At 36.2% G+C, this 27,202-nt stretch overlaps 2 long non-coding RNA genes across 2 annotated transcripts in view; both read left to right on the forward strand.

The window, feature by feature from the left end:
• The first annotated feature begins 9,142 nt into the window (after nt 1-9,142).
• LOC307184821 lies at nt 9,143-15,201 on the forward strand. The gene is made up of 3 exons (XR_013827835.1): nt 9,143-9,390; nt 14,775-15,012; nt 15,190-15,201. It is a non-coding gene; the product is annotated as an uncharacterized lncRNA (long non-coding RNA).
• A 23-nt stretch (nt 15,202-15,224) lies between these two features.
• Nucleotides 15,225-27,202, forward strand: part of LOC307184820 — a 40,523-nt gene continuing 28,545 nt past the window's right edge. The window contains exon 1 of the long non-coding RNA XR_013827834.1: nt 15,225-15,253. This is a non-coding gene — a long non-coding RNA (uncharacterized lncRNA). The remainder of the gene's footprint in view (nt 15,254-27,202) is intronic.

Genomic DNA, 27,202 nt, shown 5'->3' on the forward strand with positions numbered 1-27,202 from the left:
AGGGTTCGATCCCTGGTCAGGGAACTAAGATCCCACATGCCGTGGGGCAACTAAGTCTGCATGCCACAACTACTGAGCTCACACGCCTCAACTAGAGAGCCTGCATGCTGCAAACTACAGAGCCCAAATGCTCTGGAACCCACGCGCCACAACTACAGAGCCCACGTGCCCTGGAGCCTGCGTGCCACAACTAGAGAAGAGAAAACCCGCACGCCGCAACTAGAGAAAAACCCGCGCACCACCACAAAGAGCCTTCACGCTGCAATGAAAGATCCCGCATGCCTCAATAAAGATCCTGCATGCCGCAACTAAGACCCACCACAGCTGAAAAAAAAAAAAAAGTGAATTGTTGGCCCCATGCACATCTAGACTATAAGGAAAAGTAAAGTGTTAATCCAGTGTTGAGCTTTTTGTTCTTTCCTGTCTCTGCCTTACTCTCTCTGCAGCCACCTTCCTCCTTAAGTACACCGCTTATGTCAGTTGTTCCAGAGACAAGGGCCACCATGTTTCCAGCTAACCTCATACATGATAACACCCAAGATGTGCATTTTAAAAGTTTGTTTAGATATGATTGATCACCTCAGGAAAGTCGTGTGATTACTAGGTAATAATCTTATTAGAAGAACCTAAGAAAGCAGCATTCTTGGTGATTTACCCTTGTTTCATTGGCTCAAGCACTGATCTCAAACCTGGTTGATCCATTTTAGTGACAAGGTTAAAGTGAATCCACTTTCAAATGTTATAGCTTAACTAGAAATAATTTTAAGAGCTCACAATCAGGTATCTGTAAACTTTAATATTTATTTACTCATTGATTTAAATCAACTGAGATTATATACTCCTCTCTTTGGGCACGCATGGCGCATATTGGTATTTGGTATTCTCTGCCAGGGATTCCTTTCTTCACTGGTATGTCCAGCCGTGTGATAGTCACGGTGTCTTTTAAACTTGCCACCTCCCTGTGAAAATTTCCTTGCTCATATCTTAGTGCCTTCCTGTTTTGGCTCTAAGTTATGACCTAGATTGTCATCTCTATTTCTCACCTCCTCTGTTGGTGGAGAATGAGATCGCTGTCTCTGATTGTCCTGTGATTCTCTTAGTGTCAGGAACAGCTAATCGTTTCCATGAGTGTTACAGTTCTTCTAAGCTGCTTGGAATAAAATGGGGTATCATTTCCTAGAGGATGATGACACAGCTTTCTGGGGCTGTCAAAACACTTTAATTCATTGAGAAGAAGCATTTGACGCATATTGTGAGAGTTATGCATACATGAAGAGAAGACTATCGAACTCAATGGGTTAACATCATCTTTCAGATAAACTTCATTTTTCTCTCCCCTCTTTTAGCCCTTGTGCCAGTGAAACGAAAGATATTTTTTAAAAAACCACGACATGAAAAGAGGGAAGTATTGTTTTTGTAAAGCAACCCTAAAACACAGCTATTGAAAGAAGCAATGTTTAAAAAATTTAGAATAGACCCATCTAAATTCTCAGTTTAAAATGACTTACTAATACAAATACCTAGAAGGCTTTAAAAAATTGTTAATGCTGTTGAATAAATGTTGAATGAGATAAATGAGGTGTCTTGAAATGGGGCTATGATTTATTATAATCATTTGTGGAATTTTGGTTTCCCATTTTAAATGGTATACCTCTTGCAGGCAGGAATGGGCTTCATTGTCCTCGTCATGGATAAGGGAAGAGTAAAATCCCCTGTCTTTACAAGGAAACTTGTTGAATCCAACAAGTTTCTGGGATGTCGTGAGGATTACATGAGAGAGTGTGTGAGAAGCCTGGCACTTGTAGGTACTGTAAGTAAGTATTCATTATGATACCTTTTGGCCACTTTCCTTAGGATTTAAAAACAAAAGCTGCTTAACTCTTTCCTGAGGTCAGGGAAGTCCTGAAACCTATGAACCTATGCTGCTTCTCCTTGACCAGCAGTTTCAGGTCTGTTTGTTTATTGGTTTATCTTTGCCTTTTCTTTTTCTTCAGGCCTTTCGGAATCACCCTTTTATATAGCAGATGGTTTTTTTCTTTTTAATATAATCTGAAGGTTTTAGATATAGAACTATAGGGGATTTTTTTGCTCATTTGTATTTAGTTTTTTGACAACCATTTTTATTTTAAACCTGTCTCTCTTTATGATATACTTCTAGTTTTTAATCATTTTTATTTACTATATGATCTGAGATATTCATATTTTTCCAAGTGTTTATATAATTAAGTCATGATTTAATGAGTTATCCCTTTAAGATTCACTATCTACTTGACTCCTCTTCTAGGAGATACAGATATCAGTATGCTTTCTCTTTAACCTACTTCCCCTTCTCTTCTCTTCTATCACCAGAGGCAGATTATATTATTATTTCTAAAGTACTATGGTCTATAACATTTACATTCTGTTCTACTTATAACTCTCACAGCTGAGTAGTGTCTTTACAATGATTTCTCCACTTACCTCTAAGTTTATAGGATATCATACTATAATAGTTGTTTTAAAGAAGAGCTCAAAGGAGGTGGTGTTCCTGATTTCTTGCATGTTTCGTATGATCTGTCAATTACTTTTATACTTGAAATAATAACTGGTTTAGATTTAACATTCTTGGTTTATATTTCCCTTTCCCAAAGATGTGGTAGATATTGCTCTATTGCCTTCTGCAGTAATTTTTAAATCTGAGGTCAGCCAGATTTTTTTCTTTCTTATAGGAGAATAGATTCTTTCTTGCCCCCCACAGAATGCTCTATCATTAAACTCCAGAAAGTTTCTCAGGTTATGTGCTGATCATTCTATAGCAACTTTTCCTGGTATACAATGTACTCATTTTACCTATATGCTTGATTTTTCCCTTATTTCAAAGAAATGTTCTTTTATTATATCTTTGGATATTTTTTATATTCTTTAGAAATGTCAACTATACACACATTGGATCTCCTTTGGCTCTATATCAGTAATGTTCTTTCAAATACTTAAGTCTTTGTTCTTCTATATTTTTGTGTTTTTAGAAATGGCTTGTTTTTTCCTTCTGATACCTTTAATGTGACCTTCAGTAAGGTAATAGTTTCATTTTCTCTTCTATTTTTTGAATGCAGCATTTTTCATTACATTTATTTTCTGATGTTTTTCCTTGAGTCCTACGATGTCTTATCTGGATTCTTGTTTCAGAGGGGTTGTGATTTTTAAAATGATTTTTAATTTGAGGAATACTATATTTTTCATAATTTTTGGCCTGATTTGTGTTATAGTCTTATGAATTTTTTATCTGCCTTCTGCTTGCTATATACTTTTCCTTAGACTTTTAGTACTATTTTTACATATGTCCCAGCTGATTTTTTTCTATTTTTCATCTATAATACACACCTGAATCGGCTATTCAATGATGGATAATATATAGGAGAGTTAGGTAGAATGCAGCAGAAAGTTTGAATTTTAGACCATGGCTTTTGAACACATTCCCATGAGTATTCTCCCTGAGGTATATAGTAAACCAATTCTGTGTTACCTAGAAGTCTTTCTGGCACCTAGTGAAGCCACAGGTTCTTTCTTTCTTTCTTTCTTTCTTTCTTTCTTTCTTTCTTTCTTTCTTTCTTTCTTTCTTTCTTTCTTTCTTTCTTTCTTCCTTCCTTCCTTCCTTCCTTCCTTCCTTCCTTTCTTTTTCTTTCTTTCTTTTTCCTTTCTTCCTTCCTTCCTTCCTTCCTTCCTTCCTTCCTTCCTTTCTTTCTTTCTTTCTTTTCTTTCTTTCTTTCTTTCTTTCTCTCTTTCTCTCTTTCTCTCTTTCTTTCCCTCTCCTCTCCCTTCCCCTCCCCTCCCCTCCCCTTTCCTTTCTCTCTCCCTTTCCCCACTCCCTCCCTCCCTTTTTTCCCTCCTCCCCACTTCCTTTCTTCCTTTCATTCCTGCTTGTCTGCAGGGCTATTTCCACTGATAATTTCTCTACCACCATGTTTCACCCACAGCAACTCTTTTGGGAAGACAACACGTCTGTATGCTTTCATATTCAGCTTGGCAATATCTGCCACTCTGTGGTACAAAGTAAGATTTACTGAGGTTTCCCAGCTCCTGCATGAAACCCAGTTGGCCATTCAAGTGAAGAGAGATTCTGTTTTGTCTTGGTATATCCCACCTACTGTGGTGAATGCTTCACTGTGCTCAGGGCCTGTAGTGGCTTCTGTCTCTTGTGGAGCCCTCCTCTGTCTTTGTATTATTTTCACTGTACCTGGCAGCCATTGTGCTTTAGCATTGTGGTTGTTTCTTCATATGTTATGGTTTGTGGTTATGGTTGTTTCTTATTGTATTAGTTATCTATTATTATGTAACACAGCACTTCAAAACTTAGTGACTTCAGTCAACTGCAATGTATTACTTCTCCCGATTCTGTTGGTGACTGGGCAGTTCTGCCAATCTTATCTGGGTTCATTTACCTAACTTCAGTCAGCTGGTGGCTCATCTGCAATGGCTGAGACAGCTGGGATGTCTGGGCCTCTCTCTCCACATGTTTTCATTCTGGCTACCTTCATGGCATGGTGATTTCAGGGTTCCAAGAGGGTAGGAAGCTTCAAAACCTCTCATGGCAGAGACTAGAAATTCTCAAAGCAACACTTCTGCTGCATTCCATTAATCGAAGCAAGTCAGAAGACCAGTGCAGTTTCAAGAGGTGGCAAAGTCACATTGTAATTGTCATCCAGTTATAGAAGGAATTTAGCTCTTTGAGCAAACAATCTAAAACGTTGTGGTTCATTTTTTGATTTATGTTTCTTGACCATGTTTTCATTTGGTTTAATGGTAAAGGAAGGAACAGAGACAGTTTTACACTGTTGCCTTTATAGGAAGTCAGCTATTATTAGTTTTAATGGTAATTACTAATAATATACCTTCTTTATAATAATATAGCACCTTTTATTTTTTACTTATTAAAGACCATAGGCTGTAACTTAAGAAGTGACTCTCCTGTATGTAGTTAATAGCTCCCAATCATAGTGAAAGGATTTTGAGACCTGAAATGGGAAAGCTTTTGCCAGTTTATGTAGTAAAGGATAATGAATTTTAGACTGGAGGGCAGGAAGACAGTCTTCTATTTCTGATTCTAATCCTAGTTTTGTGATCTTGAGGAGATGAGTTTACTTTTGTCTCTCATTTACTAAAATGAAGAGGTTCTTAAACTTTAAGGTCATAGAAGTTACCTATGAGATGTTAAACATTCAAATCCTGTCTCTCTTTCTCCCTTGAAATTCTGACTCAATAGGTCCAAGATCTAAGAATCTGATTTTTTAATAAGTATTTTATATGATTCTGTTGCGGGTAGTCTCTTGACCACGCTTTGGGAAATACTTAACACCATAGGTTTTGTATTAGAACTTTGAAAACCTCAGAACCAGCTCCCATTTGCAAAATTCTATTGATTATGAAATGTATATTTAAAATGTGTTTGTTATTTGAGCAATGATAAACTATTTAATTACCTGCATCACATAGAATGTCTTTGAGAATAAACATCCTAACTTGAGCTCAGTGCTTTCACATCTGCCATTATGGAAATAAAAGAAAAAATCAGTTTCTCATGTGCATCATTAAAATCTGTTGATTAAAAAAATTGTATGTTTAGAAAGTTCTCATCTTTGCATCATACTTTTCTTCCTTGCCATGCAAAATGGAAATAAGTTAACACTGTAATTATTCATACAGATATGGGGGCCAATCTTTGATAAGTTAAAAACCTGTACCTCCCACTGCCCAATATGTGAAAGTATCATGCTGTGTTCTAGGGAAGCCATTTCTCATCTCTCAGACATACCCTATCTACTTCAAAGTTAATTCTAAGCAGTGAACAGTGGAAATTATTAAAATAAAGTTTGCATGTATTAAGGTCCTAAGATTATTAGCTAAAATATATTTTTTTAAATGTGAGAAAAGAGAGTTCAATGACTTTTAACATTAAATAGTTCAAGTTCAATGACACTAACATATAAATCATCATAGATAGGCTTTGGGGTAAGGATATATGAGTTAGTAACAAGCTACCCAGAACTAAAGAATATTCGCTTGCAGAGCATTGTAATTTTTTTTCAGACTTTGTGGGCCGCAGTTTTATCTTGAGGGCCGTACAGAAAAATACCATGGGCACATCTGGCCCACGGTAGTAGTTTTAAAACCCCTCTTTATGATAAAAATGCTTGTCAAACTCTAAGTAAGATTGATTCCAGGTTTTAAACCTTGTGTTAGTAATTTAGTTGACAGCTTTATTTTTTGTTAGAGCAACTCTCTATTAAGCCACTTGATGGCAGCATTTACTATGTGTTAACATTGAACTTTTTTTTTTTTTCTCCCTAGGTTGTTCAGCCTCGTTTAACATTGGTAGTGGAAAAGATTGATAGCAATGCAAATGTATTTATAACCAAGAGAGATAGTCACCTTCCACCCCAATTAGCCTTTGCATTGATTTACTGAGGAAAAACATCTATTACTGAAAAAAGTCTTACAGATTAGTGTTGCATTATTTTGTTACAGTTGAAATATGTAGGGAAAGTGATCTCAGAGAAGATACACTTTAATCTAACCAAAAGTATACTTTCCCAATAATTTTTTTTAAAAAAGATACATCATTGAGAATGCAGCTCTGGTTCAGAATACTGTACCACAATTTTTCCCCCTTATATCTATATACTTAGTTATTTGGATATTTTCTAATAATGAGCTTGTGTCACATCTTAGATCTTTAAAAAGAGATTTATTCATGAGCTGTTGCTTGGATAAAGCCATTGATCTACCAAAAAAGAAAATCCCATTTCTCAATTTCTTTGTGAGAATATAATTATGGTTGGAACTAAAGTCTTTTTTTTTTTTTTATAATGAAAAGGCTTACTGCCTCCTGAAATATGTTTTTGTACCCCCTAAAGATTGGAACTGCAGCCGTGACTTTTTCCTGCAGAGAAAAACCTACCAGTAATGATTGTATAAACATCCCGGCAGGTACTTTCTAGGAGAGGGTTCACTAAGAGAACTCCTGTTTGAGATTTACATGGAACACAAATTGGTAGAGATTTACAAGGCAGTTAATGATTTAGTGCTTTTGGCTTGAAAGAAAGGAATAGTATTTTTGGTTTTTGTTTTTTTTAACCATCCCTGTTTTCCCTGGTCCCTTATTTCTCTTTAAAAAAATCATGGCATGTGGAAAAGTTTGGTGGGCTTTTGTTTTTTGAGCTTTAACCAGAGAAGGTTCCCCATATTATAATTCCCTGACATTTGAATTTATATGTCAGAGTAAGGTTAAGGTACTCAGTATAGGGTTGTAAAGAGGCTCTGCTGGACCATCAGGGCTGCCTAAATGGCAAGAAAGTAACATGGGAAGTCTTGGACTGAAGGCAAGTTTATATAAATATCTTTGTGGGTGTATATAAATATTCTGGGGAGGCGATTCCAGCTTTGCTATTTTCACAAGCTCAACTCTATTTTCCTGAGCTCTATGTATGTTTACTTACATACAATTGTACATTTCCTTCTGTTTATATATGCTTAGGTATTCTGAGTCTATAAAACGAGACTTATGTACCTTATACATTCTTCTTGTAACTAATGCTAGTTTAAATTTTAAAAAAGATTCTATAATAAAAGTAATGCAAGATTACTGTAGAAAGCTTATAAAATATAGGTATGTGAAAAGTAAATAAAAACAGATAATATCTTACCATGCCATTATTTGAGTGTTTTAGTCATATATGTATATATATATATATATATATATATATATATATATATATATGTATATTGCAAATAAATACAAAAAATTATAGGAATTGGGTCACACATTAGTCTTGTACAGGTTTTCACAACCAAGCCGGACACAATTTCTATTGCTACACAATTCACTTATATTCCTTTTCTTTTTAACATAAGCACATAATCCTCATTTTTATATTTATCATTATGAGACGTGCTACCTGGTTTGGACCCCTGGAAAAAGAACATTTAAGTAATATCACTCTAGTCAGACCCACCAGGTCTGATTGCATACATATGGAAATTCATAAAGAAGATCCAACTCCAGATGGCCTGATGTCAACAGGGACACTTTCAAAATTGTATAGGAAGTTATGGTCTAGATCTGACAGGCATAATTGCTGTGATGTTCAGTCTCAGATGAAATCAATGCAGAAAAGAAAAAGAAAATAATTACCCTGACAGCTTTCCCAATCTGCAGCCTTTGCTGTATGTAAAGTGCTGTTCAGTTCTAGCCAGCGGTTTAGAAAGGAAGGAAGCGCTTAAGTGGCTGCACTAGAAAGGGGCTGGTTGTCTTTCAGGAGAGCCTTGTTTTCACTTTGCCAGTGCCCTGAACTGCTGAGTGCCCCAGCACAGTGCTGTCTCCCTCATTGGTGATAGAAGGTGCTGTGAACTGCCTGCCCAGAAATACCAACCGGAAGTCAGAACAATCTCAACTGCAGCCCTCTCACCAATTACGTGTTGTATGTGTGTGTGTGTGTGTGTGTGTGTGTGTGTGTGTGTGTACTTGCATGCATGAATGTGTGTTCAAACTTGCATGCTGAGTTTTCTAGTTAGCGTAGTTCAGTCAAAGCCTGGCCATAGGAACTTGGGTCAGTGTTTGAGGGGTAACCCATCTCAAACAGTGTGAGGTCTCTGAATTCAGGTACCCAGCTTGACTACAGTGAGGGCGGCTCCATTATGCTCAGCTGTGTCTCAGTTAAAGCAGAACAAAAGGGTTTCAGAAAAGAGAAGGAAGCACACTGTGCTGGTTTAGTCTGAGGGTAAGAGTGGAGAAATGGCTGAAGTGATTGAGGGGCTTCTACCTGCCATAACCTTGTAGGAATCTCCCTGAACTATGAAGCAAACTTAGATCTTGCAAGTTTGCTTAAAGGGCTTGGTAAGCCCTGTAGCCAAATACCATTTCTGGGTTTAGAACAATTGAGTTCTGTGTCAAATTTGTTTTTTATTTGTTGTCTTGCTGTTTGCAAATGTTTGGCCCCTGTGAAATTTTTGTATGTTCAGTAAAAAATAACCCAGAGAGTTGAAATTGGCATTGATTTTTAATTTATACAGAAGTTATTACAAATATATTTGTATTACAAATATATTTGTCAGTGTCAAAACAGTTTCATTAAAGAAAGAAGTTTCATTGCTTACAACATATAGGAAGTCAAATTTCATAATTGCATGTACCATGTGGGCAGTAACACCGGTTTCAGAGTTTAAAGGTCATTGATGACTAGGCTCTGAGTTTAAATTAAATTGCAATATGTGTTTTCCTCTTCCTCCTAGATTGCAAATGTGACAGGAAATACTGGCACAACTTAGCATTTTCTACTAAAAGAAACACTGATGTCTGCTTTCTATTTGCCTTCTTTCTTGTGCCCCATCCTTCATAACTGCAAAGATAACTTACAGGTAAATATTCAGTCATTGTTTGTATAGTGAGAACACTAATACCAATTTGAGTAACAAAACACAAATGGGACCTTTGGCTTTGGTTTACAGAAGTGACATGAATAAAAAAGTCAATTCTCATTTATTAGCAAATGGTAACTTAATTAGTGTTCTCAAATTCATCTGTCCTCATTAAAGTTGCTTTGTAGGACTCTTCCCTAAGTTCTGTTTCCCCTCTTGCACTTCCCATTCTCCATCCTCCCTTCATCACGATCAAGTTTGTAGTTCCTGGGAATTTTGCTCCTTTTCTAGCATATTGCAGTAAGGGAAAAAAATTCATTTCATTATCAGGTTGTAGTCATTGATCTGACGGAGTTCTGGTTTTCACATGTCATCTAGTATATGTCAGTTCCCCAGGCCAAGACTTCTTCACCTGCAAAATGAGGATGATAAACGGTTTGACTTCACGTTTAATTTTAAAATCCTGTGGTTCTTAGTTTCAGTTCCCCTATGGAAAAATTCAGAAAGAGTTCACTTTGCTTTCTACCTTTTTAAAAAAAGTAATTGCAGGGCCTTCTCCCACAGCATGCATTTTTATCAATGTAAGTGGAGATGACTTTTGTTTTCTTAGGAAGCAGGATTTATATTATGGAAGATGCAATTTGTCATGATGTGGTAACTGCTGGAGTAAAGCTGTTGCCTGAGCAACTCAGGTGCTTTGAGTGTTCTAGTGATTTGTTCATCATTACAATGGGTGATACGGATGATAAGATTCAGGTGATAAGTGCAAGAGGGCTAGACAAGTGAAAATACTGGTCATAATTAATAGGAAAAAAACATTGATTTTGAGCAGTATCTAGATGTAAATAAATTCTTGATTTGCTTTATGATATTTTGAATTTATAGCTGTAGAAAACATCTTTATAGCCAAAATACCTGGAAGACATTAATTTTATTATTTTGTGTCTAAAGTTCTTCAGTACAGAACAAAATCAAGAGCTGGTTTGAAAGCTTTATGACAGACAAACCTCTACCAAGACTGATCTAGACTAGACAAGAAGAGAGAAGACAAAAATACGGAAAAAACTTCCTATCATTACTGGTAGCAAAGGATTTAAAATAATAAAAATATTATGAAGCAGTATATGCATACAGTTGAAAGCATAGATGAAATGAGTGAATTCTGAAAATGCCAAAATTCATATGAGGAAAAGGGAGAACATGAGTGGACCAATAATCACTAAAAAAACCCCCAGCAATGGCAATCAAAGACCTCTTGCCAGTAAAGTGTCAGACCCAGAATTTTTTTTTTTTTTAATTTCATTTATTTATTTATTTTTGGCTGTGCTGGGTCTTTTCTGTGCATGGGCTTTCTCTAGTTGCGGCAAGTGGGGGCCACTCTTCATCACGGTGCGCGGGCCTCTCACTGTCGCGGCCTCTCTTGTTGCGGAGCACAAGCTCCAGACGCGCAGGCTCAGTAGTTGTGGCTCACGGGCCTAGTCGCTCCGCGGCATGTGGGATCTTCCCGCACGAGGGCTCGAACCCGTGTCCCCTGCATTGGCAGGCAGACTCTCAACCACTGCGCCACCAGGGAAGCCTGACCCAGAATATTTTATAGGAGAATTTTACCAAAAATTTGAGTAATAGAATCTCTCTATATTATACAGATTGTTCTAGAAATTAGAAAAATATTAAAGACACCCAACTCATTTAGAAGCTGCTATAACCTTGGTTACAAAGCCAAATAAAAAGTATAAGAAATAAAATTATAAACCCATTTCACATATAAGCCTAGGTGATAAATTCTAAGTAAAATATTAATGAAAATAATTTAACTGACATTATGTCTATCTAAATAGAATTAAAACCTTCATACTACAAAATATCCTGAAATGTTGGAAAAAGTATAACGAATCACCTTAAATGTATAACTGAACTCTAAGAAAGTAAAGGAAATCAGTAGTGATCCAAAATGGGGGGGGGGTAGGAATGTTGAACACCAAAGAAATAAAGATGAGTTGATATTGTGGTTGTCTTAGAGATTGGATACTGGTTTCACTAACCAAGGGACTTGGTCTTGGTGGTCAAACAAAACAGGCTATAAAAGGTAGGAAATTTGAACTCAGAGATGCTTAAATTAAACCCTCAAAGAACGATACACTGTGTGCAAAATCGACCAGAAAAATTCTGGCATTTTCCCAGTCTTTTTTAATCTCATCAGCATAGAAGGAAAAAAATTCTTTTTTCAGAGTAGAAAAAATTCTTCTCAAATAACTTTTAATTGTGGCTATGCCCTAATCCATCTATATATTTTTAGTTGACGTAAAACTCAGTCCTAAGATAATACTATCCCTTGAGTGCTTGAGAAGAAAATGTAAAATCACACAAACAGCATAAACCAGGTTATGTTGAGTTCCTGCTAATAATGTGTCACTAAAGAGAGCATAACCTCCAAAATATAAAACACACATGGAAATAATCAACCATGTGTGAGAATCAGTGGCCAGTAAAATTTGACCCTCAAGAAGTTCAGATATAATTCATGTGAAATTTATACTATAAAAGTAGCATATTTTAGATTCTTAAGGACTTAAATGTCAAGAAAATGAGAAAAAGAATGAGATTAAACAAATATAACATGAGAATACCTAATAACTAAGTTCAACAATGTTGCAGGATACAAGATAAACATATAAAAATCAATTGTATGTATATATACTAGTAATGAACACATAGACACTAAAATTAAAATATCATTTACAATCTCTCAAAAAATGAAATACTTCAGTGTAGATCTAGCAAAACTTGTACAGGACTTGTATGCTGAAAAGTATACAATACTGATGAAAGAAATTAAATATGTAAATAGAAATATCTGATTATATATTGGAAGACTCAACTTGTCAATTCTCCCAAATTGATGAACAGGCTTAATACATATCCAAGCAATATTTTTTATGGATACAGACAAGATTATTCTAAAATTTACATGGAAAGAAAAAGGAACTAGAGTAGCTAGAACTATTTTGAAAAAGATGAATAAAGTGGGAGGGAATCCGTCTTTCCAACTTCAAGAGCTATTATAGCTAAAATAATCATAACTATGTGGTAATGGTGGTGGGATAGACATATAGACATTGGAACAGAATAGAGAACCCAGAAATACACACAAACATGCCTGATTTTTGACAGATGTGAAAAAGCAATTGAATAGAGTTAAGATAGAATGTTAAACAAATGGTGCTGGAACAATTGGACATCCATATGTTAAAAAAAATATACCTTAAACCTAAGCCTCACACTTTATACAAAAGTTAAAACGAATCACAGGCTTAAATGTAAAACATAAGACTATAAACTTTTAGAAGAAAACAGAAGAGAAAAATGTCAGGATCTAGGACTTGGCAAATGTTCCTAGATTTGACATCAAAGAACAACATACAAAAGGGAAAATTGCTAAATTGGACTTTATTAAAATTTTAAAAATTGCTCTGTGAAAGACCCTTTAAGAAGATAAAAAGACAAGCTCCAGAATGGGAAGAAACACATGTTTCTGACAAAGGAGTAGCAAGCCACACATTAAACAAAAGACTAGTATCTAGGATATATAAAGAACTCTGAAAATTCAGCAGTAAATAGCAAACCATCCAATTAGCACATGGGCAAAAGGCATAGACATTTCACTGAAGATATACAGATGGCAAATTAAACACTTGAAAAGATGTTCAACATCAGTAGACAGCAGGGGAATTCAAACTAACACCACCATGATAATATCACTATACACCTATCAGAATGGATAAAATAAAAAATAGTGACAACACCAAATCCTGGAGAGAATACAGAGAAACTGGATCAATCATACATTGCTGACAGGAATGAAAGATGGTACAGCCAGTCTGGAAAATAGTTTGTCAGTTTCTTTAAAAAACTAAACATGCAACTACCATATGACATAAAATTACACTCCTGGAGACTTAAACCACATAAATGAAGACTTATGTTCACATAAAAACCTGTACACAAATGTTTATAGTAGTTTTATTCATACTAGCCCCAAACTAGAAATAACAGGTGAATGGCTAAACAAACTGTGGAATATCAATACCAAGGAATACTACTCTACAGTAAAAAGGAAAAACTACTAATACACTACAACCTGGATGCATCTCCAGAGAATTATGCTGAGCTGAAAAAGCCAATCCCAATAGGTTGCATACTGTATGATTCCACTTATAACATTCTTAAAATGAAAAAAATATGAAAATGAAGAACAGATTAGTGGTTGCCAGGCGTTGGGACAGGAGGGAAGTAGATATGTTTATACAAGTCAGCATAAGAGATCCTTGTGAGGGAAATGTTCTGTACCTTGACTGTATCAATGTCAATACCCTGGTTGTGATATTGTTATAGTGTTACAAAGTGTTACCAATGGGGAAAACTGGGTAAAAAGTACATGGGATATTGCTGTATTATTTCTTACAGTTGCAATGTTAATCCAAAATTACATCAAAACAAAAAGCTTAATTAAAAAATATAAACAACAAAACACAGAGTGGGTCAAATAAAAAGAAAAATGTGGTTACCCTGGCTTGGATTGTAGATATGGGTGCCCAGTGGATAAGAGTCAGTAGTGGCAGGGATACCTTTTAGTATGTGCCTTTTTCTTGACATAGGAAAATTCACAAATCATAAATTTATATCTTAATGACTTATCACAAAATGTACCCACCCACATAACTACCACTCAGATTAAGAACTAGGATATGACCCGACCCCAGAAACTCCCTTTGTGCCCCTTCCTGTCACTACTCCCTGTCACTCTTCCAAAGATAACCACTGAGTTTAAGTACCATAGATTAGTTTTGCCTGTTTTCAAATTTTATAAAAATGGAATCATACAGAAATCATTCTTTTGTGTCTGGCTATTGTAAATCAACATTACATTAATGAGGTTCATCCATGATGGTGCATGTAGCAATAATTTGTTCAGTTTTGTTGCTATGTAATATCCTATCATATAAACTGTAATTTATCCATTCTATTCTTTATAGACATTTCATTTTTTTCCCCAAATTTTATGAATAATGTTGCCGTGAAAATTCTTTTTTTCTGTGATTTTTTTTTTTTTTTTTTTTTTTTTGTGCACATAGGTACAAATTTTCCTTGGATGACTAAATGAAAATGAAATTGCATTTCTTGTAAGGCAAGTCTGGTGATGATGAATTCTCTCAGCTTTGTTTCTCCTCCATTTTTGAAGCACAGTTTTGCTGGATGTAGTATTCTTGGTTGACAGTTTTCTTTCAGCACTTAGTCAGAATTTTGGACACATGTTCCACTCCTGTCCTTCCCCTGAGGGAGAGGTGTGGAGCTATATCAGCCTCCCTCTGTATGCTGTTCCACAGGTCCTCTGGGGCAGCAGCGACCTGCCAAGCTCTTTTCTGTTGTTCAGCAACCCCCGGGCATCTAGAGTATATCACGTCCCATCAGTGCTCTGAGACAGAAGACAGATACCCGTCCTCAGGCAGCCCACAGAAAAGGTGGAATGCTGTATATATGTTCCAACTCTTTTCCTCCCCAGGGAGAAGTAGAGAATTGGGGTTTTTCTCCTACTTGATCCACTGAGCTGGGGAAGGGTCTATGGTAAGTGAGTGTTCCAAAATGTTGCCTTGTTCTCAGTGGCTTCCAATCTGGTGCTCTTTCGTGTCAGTTAGATTAAGGCAAGACAGAGACCAGTCCTTCAGGCAGCCACCCCTTCCCCGCTGCCACCCAAAGTCTAAATGTTAGACATATGTTTCAATCTTTTCTTTCTCTCACTAGGGAGAAGCTAAGATCTGGGAATTTTCTCCTGATTGTGCCACGTTGAGTAGGGGGAGGAATTATGGTGAGTGCTGTGAGTTTTCCTACCCACTTTGATGTGACTGATTTTGTGCTCGTCTGGGGTACAGGAGTCTCTTAATTGGTTTCTAAGTTTCTCACAAAGGGAATTGGTTCCTGTATTGTTGTGTCAGTATGTCATGGGGGGAAAGAGGGTATGGGGCTTCCTGTTCTGCCACCTTGCTCTCTATTCTCTATCGTTATCTTGGCTTTGTCTGTTTTTGTACCAATGCATCACTGTCTTAATTAAAGTAGCTTTATATCCAGTAGTGGAAGTTTTCCAATTTGTTTTTTTTAAGAGGTCAGAGTTATTGACCTTTTAAATTTCCATATAGCTTTTAAGTTAACCAGTTTTCATGCATACACACACACACACACAACCCTGCTGGAATTTTGTTTGGAATTTCATTGGATCTATAAGATGAACCATGAAAACTAACATCTTTACAATTGTAACTCACAGTATGTGAACATACTACATCTCACTATTTAGTTCTTATTTAATTTCTCTTAGTAATATTTTATAGAGTTTTTACATAGTTTTCATTAGATTTATTCTAAGCTATTAGGTGTTTTTAAAATCTTATTATAAATGTTCTTTAAATTTAAATTTTTTTTTTTTTTTTTTTGCAGTATGTGGGCCTCTCACTGTTGTGGCCTCTCCCGTTGCGGAGCACAGGCTCTGGACGCGCAGGCTCAACGGCCATGGCTCACGGGCCCAGTCGCTCTGTGGCATGTGGGATCCTCCCGGACCGGGGCACGAACCCGTGTCCCCTGCATTGGCAGGCGGACTCCCAACCACTGTGCCACCAGGGAAGCCCAAATTTAAATTTTTTAAATTTAAATTCTATTTGTTAGTTACTAGTATTTAGACACAAAATAGATTTTAAATATTGTGATTGTTTTGAATTCATGTATTAATTCTAATAGTTAATCTGTAGAATTTTTTGGATTTTTTAAATACTTATTATACTATCTGGAAAAATGACAGTTTTGTTTTTTTCTTCCAATCTTTTTCTTATGTTTTTCTTGCCTTGCCTTATTGCAATAGTTAGGACAGTGGTGATTAGAATTGGTAACAGCAGACGTTCATATCTTGTCCTTATTCTTGGAGTTACAGCTTTCATTATTCTACCATTCAGTATGATTTTTTCAGTAGGATTCACAGATACCTTTTTCTGCAATAAGTTGGTCCCATGTATTTCTACTATAGTAGTAATTTTTATCATGAATAGATGCTTAATTTAATAAAATCATTTTCCTGTATCTACTGAGATGATCATATGATTTTTCTAATTTAATCTTTGGATGTAGTGAATTACATTGATTTTCAGATCTTAAATCAGCCTTGTATTACTAGAATAAACCAAATTTGATCTTGATATATTGTCCTTTTCAAATATCTTTGTACTTTGCTAATATTTTATATAGTATTTTTACATCTTGAATCCTTATCTTACAGTTTGCTTCTGGGAAAACCTAGTATCAGACAGAGAATATATAATACAGGATAAATATAGCATCAAGACACAAAAAATCTTGGCCATGCTTAAACAAATAGTGATTTATTTTTCTCATGCAACAGAAATTATAGTGCTTAAATTTGATAGAATTAATTCACTTGCTTAGTGATGCCAGCAGGAACCTAGCTTTTTTCTAACTTCTCTTCCATCCTTAGTATTGCCTTTTTATCTTCATGGTTGTTACCTCATGCTATAACTTAGAGCCTCACAATCTCAAGATTTGCAAGGAAAGGAAGAGGATTGGGCAAGCCTTTCCCTAAGTGAGGCTATTTATATATGGGGAGCTCCCAAGCATGTGTCCTACCTATGATGTTTCTTTGGCCAGAAGTGTGTCACACACAGATACAGAGAGAAATCACTGGTAGAGGAGAGCAAAATTCCTATATCTGGATTAAATCAATCATGATTAATCTTCTAGGTCAGAAAGAGACCTATTCTTCCTTGAAATCAGAGATCTGTGTGTGCTACAGTATCTATGTCCTTTTAGCCAGGAAAAAATAGGGGAATCATACCTGCTACAAATAGTTCAAGAAAGAATAATTTTATGTGACTCTTAGAATTATAGATGCCAAAATTCTTACCCAAATGTAAGTTTAATCCAGCAAGTAAAAAAACGTCATGAAGTAGTTATTTCAGAAAAATGTAAGTAAATCCTGAAACAGAAGACTACTACAAAGCCATAGAAATGAGACAATATGGTGCAGAAACATAAATAGATCAATGGAACAGAATCGAGTTCTCAAAAACAAGTACATGTTTACATGGGAACCTGATATATGTAGAAATGGACTTAATAGAAAAGGATGGTTTCTTCATTAGATGACAGTGGAAAAACAAGCCACTATATAGGGAAAAATAAAGTTAGTTCTCAAAAACACAGTTTAGATTAATCACAGGCTTAAGAATGAAAGATAAAACTACAAAGTGAATAAAAATACATCAGAAAAATATCTCTGTGTTTCTGAGTTGCAGAAAAATTATTAAATAAGACCCCAAAAGTACAAGGCATAAGATAAAAAATGATGAATTTGACTACATAAAAAATTATGAATTTCTATTCAATGAAGGGAACCATCAGTAAAGTCAACTGACAGGGAATAGGCTGAGAGAAGTTACCTGAGAACTCAAAAACTGACAAGGGATAATAACTAGAATATTTAAGAAACCCTTATTAAAAAAAAGAGGAAACTAACAGATCAATGGGTAAAGCAGAATCTATAGACTCCAACAGCTAATCTGGAAAACAGTTTGGAGATACTTAGTTTAATTTCATATGCATAGGTCCCAGGACCCATCCAGTCCACTCCAGGGGAACTTGTGGTTTCTAAGGAGGCATGTGTAAGAATGCTTGATTACACATCATTTGTAGAGCAGGACATTGTAGACAACATAGGTATCTATCTCTAGGGGAGCAGATGGGTGAAATGTGGATATTCACAGAGGTAACAAATTAAAGAGAGAGTTATGTGGAGAAGTCTTTCAAACATAGTGTTGAGAGAAAAAAGTAAGATAACAAGAGATCTGTAACATGATTTACCTGGCAAATTTAAAACATAAACACACAACAAAACAGTACCTCTTTTCAAATATACCCGCATGTTCAGGAAAGGTGCTAAACATATTAGAGTAATTTCCTACAGGTGGAGGAGTGGATTGGGAGTGGAGATTGAGGATAAGAAGAAAAATAAATCAATAAAGCCTTGCATGGACAGTCGATGACTGTGTCATGAACTTGGAGTGCAATCAACTCAGTTCTCTGCATTCTAAATTACATGTTTACTTTCTAAGTCCTATGAAGATTCTAGCTTGCATGCTAGCTCCTAGTTAAGCATACCCACTATTTTAAATATTGCTTGTTAAGAAATAAATTTTACGTAGAGACTTTCCAGTAATTATTTAATTTGTAGAAGCCACTGTATACCAATATAAGTCCTCACTGTAAACAAATGATTACCTTCTTCCAAAATCACACTTAAATTATTGATGGGGATATGTTGTCTTTTTCATTCTGTCTCAAAGACTTTAGTTTCTAAAAACGCACAACTTCATCTGTAATTTTACTCAATTTAAGTTCCATTTTGCTCTCTACTTTCTTACTCCTTTTTTAAACCAACAACATTGTTAAAATTTTAAAACTCCTCTGTAATACTGATCAGGTTTTCACTATTTTTCCATTTCTCATGAGAGTGAAGTTCATGAAGAAATCTGGAAAAATTATACCTTGATCTGAAGACATTTTATAACTGAAGATTTGACTGGTTAATTTAAGCCATGGTTCAAAGCTGAGCACACTATATTCACTTGGTAGAAAGTTCTGAAATTCATTCTGAGATATGGGAATGAGAAGATTTTTCATGTAACTCTTTTCTTTAATTACTAGGTAAATTTAGGTAAATTACCTAAAATTTACTAAGTAAATTTTCTTTCTGATGAAATTATGATTTGATTATTTTTAATTGATTGCTTATTGTGTGCCAAGACATATATGTTATTTTATTAACCATGGATAAGTTTGCCTGACCCATGAAGTTCACTGAGATTCTAATGATGGTAAGACCAATTAGTTGATGCTGATTAGGAAACTGCTACTCAAAATGTGGTCTAAGCCAACAGAATTACCTGGGAGATTTTCAGACATGTGGAAACTCAGGCTCAATCACATACCTAGTGAATCAAAACTTGTATTATAACAAGATCCCCAGGTGATTCTTAAGTTCTTAAAGTTTGAGACATAGTGGGAATCATCCCTTGGCATCTAGACAATAACGTCAGGTTGAAGAATAGCTGTTTTAAAATTTAACCTATTTTTACATAGTTATCCTTGCTTTTCTGATTATTTCTATCATTCATTCATTCAATAAGCATTTAGTGAGTACATTACTGTATTTCAGGCTGTATATTGGGAGTACACAAAAGCAGAGAAGACATGCTAAGGAATTCCTGTGGGTTTTTTTGAATGCAGAAATAAATGTAGGGGCTTCCCTGGTGGCACAGTGGTTAAGAATCCGCCTGCCAATGTGGGGGACATGGGTTCGAGCCCTGGTCTGGGAAGATCCCACATGCCGCGGAGCAACTAAGCCCATGCACCACAACTACTGAGCCTGTGCTCTAGAGCCCGCGAACCACAACTACCGAGCCCATGTGCCACAAATACTGAAGTCCGTGCACCTAGAGCCCCTGCTCCACAGCAAGAGAAGCCACCGCAATGAGAAGCCGGTGCACGGTCGTCACAACTAGAGAAAGCCCATGCGCAGCAACAAAGACCCAATGCAACCAAAAATAAAAAAAATAAATACATTTTTAAAAAAGAAGAAGAAAGAAATGTAGAAGAAGCTGGAGTGAAACCTGCTTTTGGCTGTCTGGGAAAAAGTTCCCAGCTCACCAGTCTGACAATGGCTACACAAGTTATGGAGACAACCATCCAGAATTTGTTCAGTGGTACTGTCTGTGCCCTGGAAACTCTCAGCAAAGCAGTCAGCCTGAAATTAGGCACTGCTTGGCTGGGGGGACCTTGGTTTCTGGGCTACCAGTTGAGCTTGGGCCAACTCTAGCTCTCCAACTCACAGCTGATGGCTGGCACCCAGACCTGCCTCCTCAGCTTCAGGGATGGCTTGTTGTCAAAGAACCAGAGAATGAAATTTCCATGACAGGGTGGGGCAGGGTTTGTCCAGCATAGGGTATCTTCTATAATCCTGTGTGGTCTGATTCAGGTGCTATGAGCAAAAGTTTTTCAGAACTGTGAAGGAGTAGAAATGATGGAGTGGATTCTAATGGAGAACATTGAAAATCAATGAATCTAGGCCTAGTCCCAAGAGATGGCAGGAAAATGAAGTTCTTTTATATTAAGTTTTATGGTATACCAAAATCGCATTGCATTAGAATTTTTAAAGTAATGTGTATATTGATTTCATAATTCTTGCTTCAGAACTAAGAGTTGAAGAATCTTCAACTGATATCTGATAGCCACTCCTTTTTATGTGAATCAGGCACATAGTGAATTAGTCTGGGAAGGAGACATGAGAAATGTCTCATAGAACCTACCATCTAGTCCAGGTTCGCACACAGATTTTTTCTTTTTCTTCCTTCCTTTTTTTTTTTTGCTATTCAGTGTCTCTTGCCACAAAGTTGGAAATTTTGTTAAGAAAAAGCCAAGGAAAGCAAACTCTAGTTATGGGAAGAAAATCTCAGCTTTGGTGAGATGAATTTTCCTCTTTCCTTCCCACCCATAGTGCAAAGAGCAACCCTTAGTATCTCTCTATGTGGTATCTGACTGCCAAATGGGTGAGGAAGGAAGAAAACACTTGAAGTAACTGATTATTTATTGGTGATAATTTGTGAAATGCTACTTGGCTCTAGATATGGCTTTGTCATATTTGTGAGATTCAGTTCCCTTACCTGTAAAGTGAAGATAATTAGACTACACCAAGATTAAATGAAATAATGTTTATTTTGCTTAATTAGGGCAGGTTTTTAAAAATTGAGATATAGTTGATTTGCAATGTTGTGTTAATTCCTGCTGTACAGCAAAGTGATTCAGTTATACATATATATAATTCTTTTTTTTAATATTTTTTCCATTATGGTTTATCGTAGATATTGAATATGTTCTCTGTGCTATATGGTAGGACCTTGTTGTTTATCCATTCTCTATATAAAAGCTTACATTTGCTAAACCCAACCTCCCACTCCATCCTTCCCCCAACCCCATCACCCTTGGCAACCACCAGTCTGTTCTCTATGTCTGTGATTCTGTTTCTCTTTTATAGGTAGGTTCATTTGTGTCATATTTTAGATTCCACATATAAGTGATATCATATGATATTTGTCTTTCTCTTTCTGCCTTACTTCACTTTGATAATCTCTGGTTGTATGCATGTTGCTGCAAATGGCATTATTTCATTCTTTTTTATGGCTGAGTAGTATTCCATTGTATATATGTACATCTTCTTTATCCATTCATCTGTTGATGGACATTTAGGTTGTTTCCATGTCTTGGCTGTTGTGAATAGCGCTGCTATGAACATTGGGGTACATGTATCTTTTTGAATTATAGTGCTGTTAATTAGGGCAGTTTTGGGTACATGGCAAGCATTCAATAAATTCTAGCTATTACAGTAGGGTCAAAATTTACACCTAGGTACTAAAGTGAGATAATGGCATGGGAAAACCCTGAACTCACCTCTTCCCATAAACGTAACAGATATACAGCTACATATGAAACAGTTCCCTCTGAAAGGAACCTGAATACTAGCTGAATACCTGCTCTACAATAAAAGATAAAAGGGTCGCATTGAAATGGATAGAAGGGGCAGGGACAGGCTATTACCAGAAAAAACCTCACCCCCAGCATGATGACTGACAATTGGTATGGATCTCAGAATAATAATAATAAAAAGACCTTCTCCCTGAGGAACAAGGGGTTTGCACTCCAGTTTGTGTCTAGTTACCAGGTCACGATACAAAGTTAATACAATATTGTTATATACAGCTCTCTTCTGTCAGGGAAGAGTCAGCCAGGTTCTTTCAGACTATTCACATATGAATAAACCAGCTTGTTTTCTAGCATTTAAGAAAAGCATCTTTTTTCCCCTGAAAGCCTGATCTTGTAATGCATTTACCCCACAGCATAGACTCTCTTTGAGGAGGAAAGACCTTATTTGGTTCGCTGAATGAAGTGGCTTGGCTGCTCTTTGCATCTTGGTGTGCAGAGGCAAATATTCTCATATTGAATTATCCAACCTCCTGAAATGCAACCATTGTGCTTTCTTGGACCTATTTGATCCCGCTCATGTCTGTTCCCATATGATTTTCTTACATTTAGTGTATTCATCATTGCAATGTGGGAAGAGGAGTTGGGTAATGGTGCTGTTCAGTGAAAGAAGAACCAAAGACTATGCAGAAAAGAGTTGCAAGTACATTTCTTCTAAAAAAATGTGGGAACACCTTTTTAGAAATACAATACATGTTTTTCAATGGGCAGTTCTTCCATCCTATGGTTGAGGCCCCCCCTCTATGTAAATGGATACCCTTCAGAGTCTGCTTTCCTACAACAAAGAGGTGCTTTATCTACTCCAGAAGTTAGGGCTCCAAAATTGATAAATACAAGACGTTTTTTTTAGAAACATAATGCAATACTAAAGAGATGAAAATAACAAAATACATTTGTCAAACTTCAGATTTATCAGGCCTAAGAGCTTGCACAACTTAATGACTTAGATGATGCCTGATGCTTTCTTGCCTGTTACAGGATTTAGCAATCTGGTTCTATCCTCTTGATTTGTCGTGTGGGTTATTTTGATGTGTGGAAATCACCTAGAGAAAAAAGTTCTACCATATAGAGGGGATTCTCTGGTTTAATTCCTTACTAATTCACATCCTAGAAATCCTGGGAATGGATAACAAGGGTGTTTTGGTTTTGTTTCGTTTTGTTTGCTCCTTTTTGCTTGTTACTTGTGATGCTGCTTTTCTGATGCTTGAATTTCATGTTAGGTCTCTTTACTGTGTTTGACATCAATACCATACAATCTGAGGCCAAATCTGGCAAAGTAAAAACAAGTGAAGAAGTAGAGTTATGATCTTGGCCACTCAGGCAAAGGAAAAATTGCTTTAACCTTAGAAAGTAAAGACTCAGCTTCAAGGATACATGATTATTTCTGGCTAGTTGTATGCATTGCTTTTTGTCCCTTTTGCTTAAATCTCCATTTTAAGGTTGACCTGCACTCATCCTGGTTTTCTGGCATTGTACTCATGTCTGAGGAACTCTTAATGGAATAAAATTCCAAGGTATAGAGTGAAATGAGAGACTGGGTTAGACTAGCAGACTAAGTAATATGTAATCAGAATTTAGAGTATCTATTAACCTCCAAATCAAAACAGATTTGTTTAGCATACAATGAAATTTAGTTTTCAGTACCTTAATGGACTTAATGTCATCTGGATAAAACATTTCTGCTTGGAGCCTTGGTTTTTCTACTCAAATACTGATATACTCTGGGCTGTTACACAAATATTTGAGGATTAGTCCTTAAGTGGTATTTTACCTACCCAGCACTCACGTATTGGCATTACACCTGAAAGCCAGATATAAACCAAGTATTTGATAAATAACCAAATTAAGTAATAACACCTTGCACTTTTTCCTTTATTATATATAGGTGTACAATGTAGTGATTCACAATTCTTTTCTTTTTTAACATCTTTATTGGAGTATAATTGCTTTAAAATGGTGTGTTAGTTACTGCTTTATAACAAAGTGAATCAGCTATACATATATCCCCATATCTCCTCCTTCTTGCATCTCCCTCCCACCCTCCCTATCCCACCCCTCTAGGTGGTCACAAAGCACTGAGCTGATCTCCCTGTGCTATGAGGCTGCTTCCCACTAGCTATCTATTTTACATTTGGTAGTGTATATATGTCCATGCCACTCTCTCACTTTGTCCCAGCTTACCCTTCCCCTCCCCATGTCCTCAAGTCCATTCTCTACGTCTGCATCTTTATTCCTGTCCTGCCCCTAGGTTCTTCAGAACCTTTTTTTTTTTTTGATTCCATATATATGTGTTAGCATACGGTATTTGTTTTTCTCTTTCTGACTTACTTCACTCTGTATGACAGACCCTAGGTCCATCCACCTCACTGCAAATAACTCAATTTCATTAATTTTTATGGCTGAGTAATATTCCATTTTATATATGTACCACATCTGCTTTATCCATTCATCTGTCTATGGACACTAAGGTTGCTTCCATTTCCTAGCTATTGTAAATAGAGCTGCAATGAACATTGTCGTACATGACTCTTTCTGAATTATGGTTTTCTCAGGGTATATGCTCAGTAGTGGGATTGCTTGGTCGGATGGTAGTCCTATTTTTAGTTTTTTAAGGAACCTCCATACTGTTCTCCATAGTGGCTGTATCAATTTACATTCCCACCAACAGTGCAAGAGGGTTCCCTTTTTTCCACACCCTCTCCAGCATTGATTGTTTGTAGATTTTTTGGTGATGGCCATTCTGACTGGTGTGACGTGATACCTCATTGTAGTTTTGATTTGCATTTCTCTATTGATTAGTGATGTTGAGGATTCTTTCATGTGTGTGTTGGCAATCTGTATATCATCTTTGGAGAAATGTCTATTTAGGTCTTCTGCCCATTTTTGGATTGGGTTTTTGTTTTTTTTGATATTGAGCTGCATGAGTTCCTTGTATTTTTTGGAGATTAATCCTTTGTCAGTTGCTTCATTTGCAAATATTTTCTCCCATTCTGAGGGTTGTCTTTTGGTCTTGTTTATGGTTTCCTTTGCTGTGCAAAAGCTTTGAAGTTTCATTAGGTCCCATTTGTTTATTTTTGTTTTTATTTCCATTTCTCCAGGAGGTGGGTGAAAAAGGATCTTGCTGTGATTTATGTCATAGAGTGTTCTGCCTATGTCTTCCTCTAAGAGTTTAATAGTGTCTGGCCTTACATTTAGGTCTTTAATCCATTTTGAGTTTATTTTTGTGTACGGTGTTAAGGAGTGTTCTAATTTCATTCTTTTACATGTAGCTGTCCAGTTTTCCCAGCACCACTTATTGAAGAGGCTGTCTTTTTTCCATTGAATATTCTTGCCTCTGTTATCAAAGATAAGGTGACCATATGTGTGTGGGTTTATCTCTGGGCTTTCTGTCCTGTTCCATTGATCTATATTTCTGTTTTAGTGCCAGTACCATATTGTCTTGATTATTGTAGGTTTGTAGTATAGTCTGAAGTCCAGGAGCCTGATTCCTCCAGCTCTGTTTTTTTTTTCAAGCTTGCTTTGGCTATTCAAGATCTTCTGTGTTTCCATACAAATTGTGAAATTTTATGTTCTATTTCTGTGAAAAATGCCATTGGTAGTTTGACAGGGATTGCACTGAATCTGTAGATTGCTTTGGATAATATAGTCATTTTCACAATGTTGATTCTTTCAACCCAAGAACATGGTATATCTCTCCATCTGCTTATATCATCTTTAATATCTTTCATCAGTGTCTTATAGTTTTCTGCATACAGGAGTTTTGTCTCCTTAGGTAGGTTTATTCCTAGGTATTTTAATCTTTTTGTTGCAGTGGTAAATGGGAGTGTTTCCTTACTTTCTCTTTCAGATTTTTTGTCGTTAGTGTACAGGAATGCAAGAGATTTCTGTGCATTAATTTTGTATCCTACTACTTTACCACATTCATTGATTAGCTCTAGTAGTTTTCTGGTAGCATCTTTAGGATTCTCTGTGTATAATATCATGTCATCTGCAAACAGTGACAGTTTTACCTCCTCTTTTCCTATTTGGATTACTTTTATTTCTCTTTCTTCTCTGATTGCTGTGGCTAAAACTTTCAAAACTATGTGGAATAATAGTGGTAAGAGTGGGCAACCTTTTCTTGCTCCTGATCTTAGTGGAAATGGTTTCACTTTTTCACCATTGAGAACAATGTTGCCTGTGGGTTTGTCATATATGGCCTTTATTATATTGAGGTAAGTTCCCTCTATGCCTACTTTCTGAAGGGATTTTATCATAAGTGGGTGTTGAATTTTGGCAAAAGCTTTTTCAGCATCTATTGAGATGATCATATGGTTTTTCTCCTTCAATTTGTTAATATGGTTCATCACATTGATTGATTTGTGTAATTTGAAGAATCCTTGCATTCCTGGGATAAACCCCACTTCATCATGATGTATGATCCTTTTAATGTGCTGTTGGATTCTGTTTCCTAGTATTTTGTTGAGGATTTTTGCATCTATATTCATCAGTGATATTGGCCTGTAGTTTTCTTTTTTTGTCACTTCCTTGTCTGGTTTTGGTATCAGGGTGATGGTGGCCTTGTAGAATGAGTTTGGGAGTGCTCCTCCCTCTGCTATATTTTGGAAGAGTTTGAGAAGGATAGGTGTTAACTCTTCTCTAAATATTTGATAGAATTTGCCTGGGAAGCCATCTGGTCCTGGGCTTTTGTTTGTTGGAAGATTTTTAATCACCGTCTCAATTTCAGTGCTTGTGATTGGTCTGTTTATATTTTCTGTGTCTTCCTAGTTCAGTCTGGAAGGTTGTGCTTTTTTAAGAATTTGTCCATTTCTTCCAGGTTGTCCATTTTATTGGCATATAGTTGCTTGTAGTAATCTCTCATGATCCTTTGTATTTCTACAGTGTCAGTTGTTACTTCTCCTTTTTCATTTCTAATTCTATTTATTTGAGTCTATTGCCTTTTTTCCTTGATCAGTCTGGCTAATGGTTTATCAAATTTGTTTATCTTCTCAAAGAACAAGCTTTTAGTTTTATTGATCTTTGCTATTGTTTCCTTCATTTCTTTTTCATTTATTTCTGATCTGATCTTTATGATTTCTTTCCTTCTGCTAACTTTGGGTTTTTTTTGTTCTTCCTTCTCTAATTGTTTTAGGTTTAAGTTTAGGTTGTTTATTTGAGATGTTTC

The sequence above is a fragment of the Stenella coeruleoalba genome (genome assembly GCF_951394435.1).
Source record: "Stenella coeruleoalba genome assembly, chromosome: 3".
Taxonomy (NCBI): Eukaryota; Metazoa; Chordata; class Mammalia; order Artiodactyla; family Delphinidae; genus Stenella; species Stenella coeruleoalba.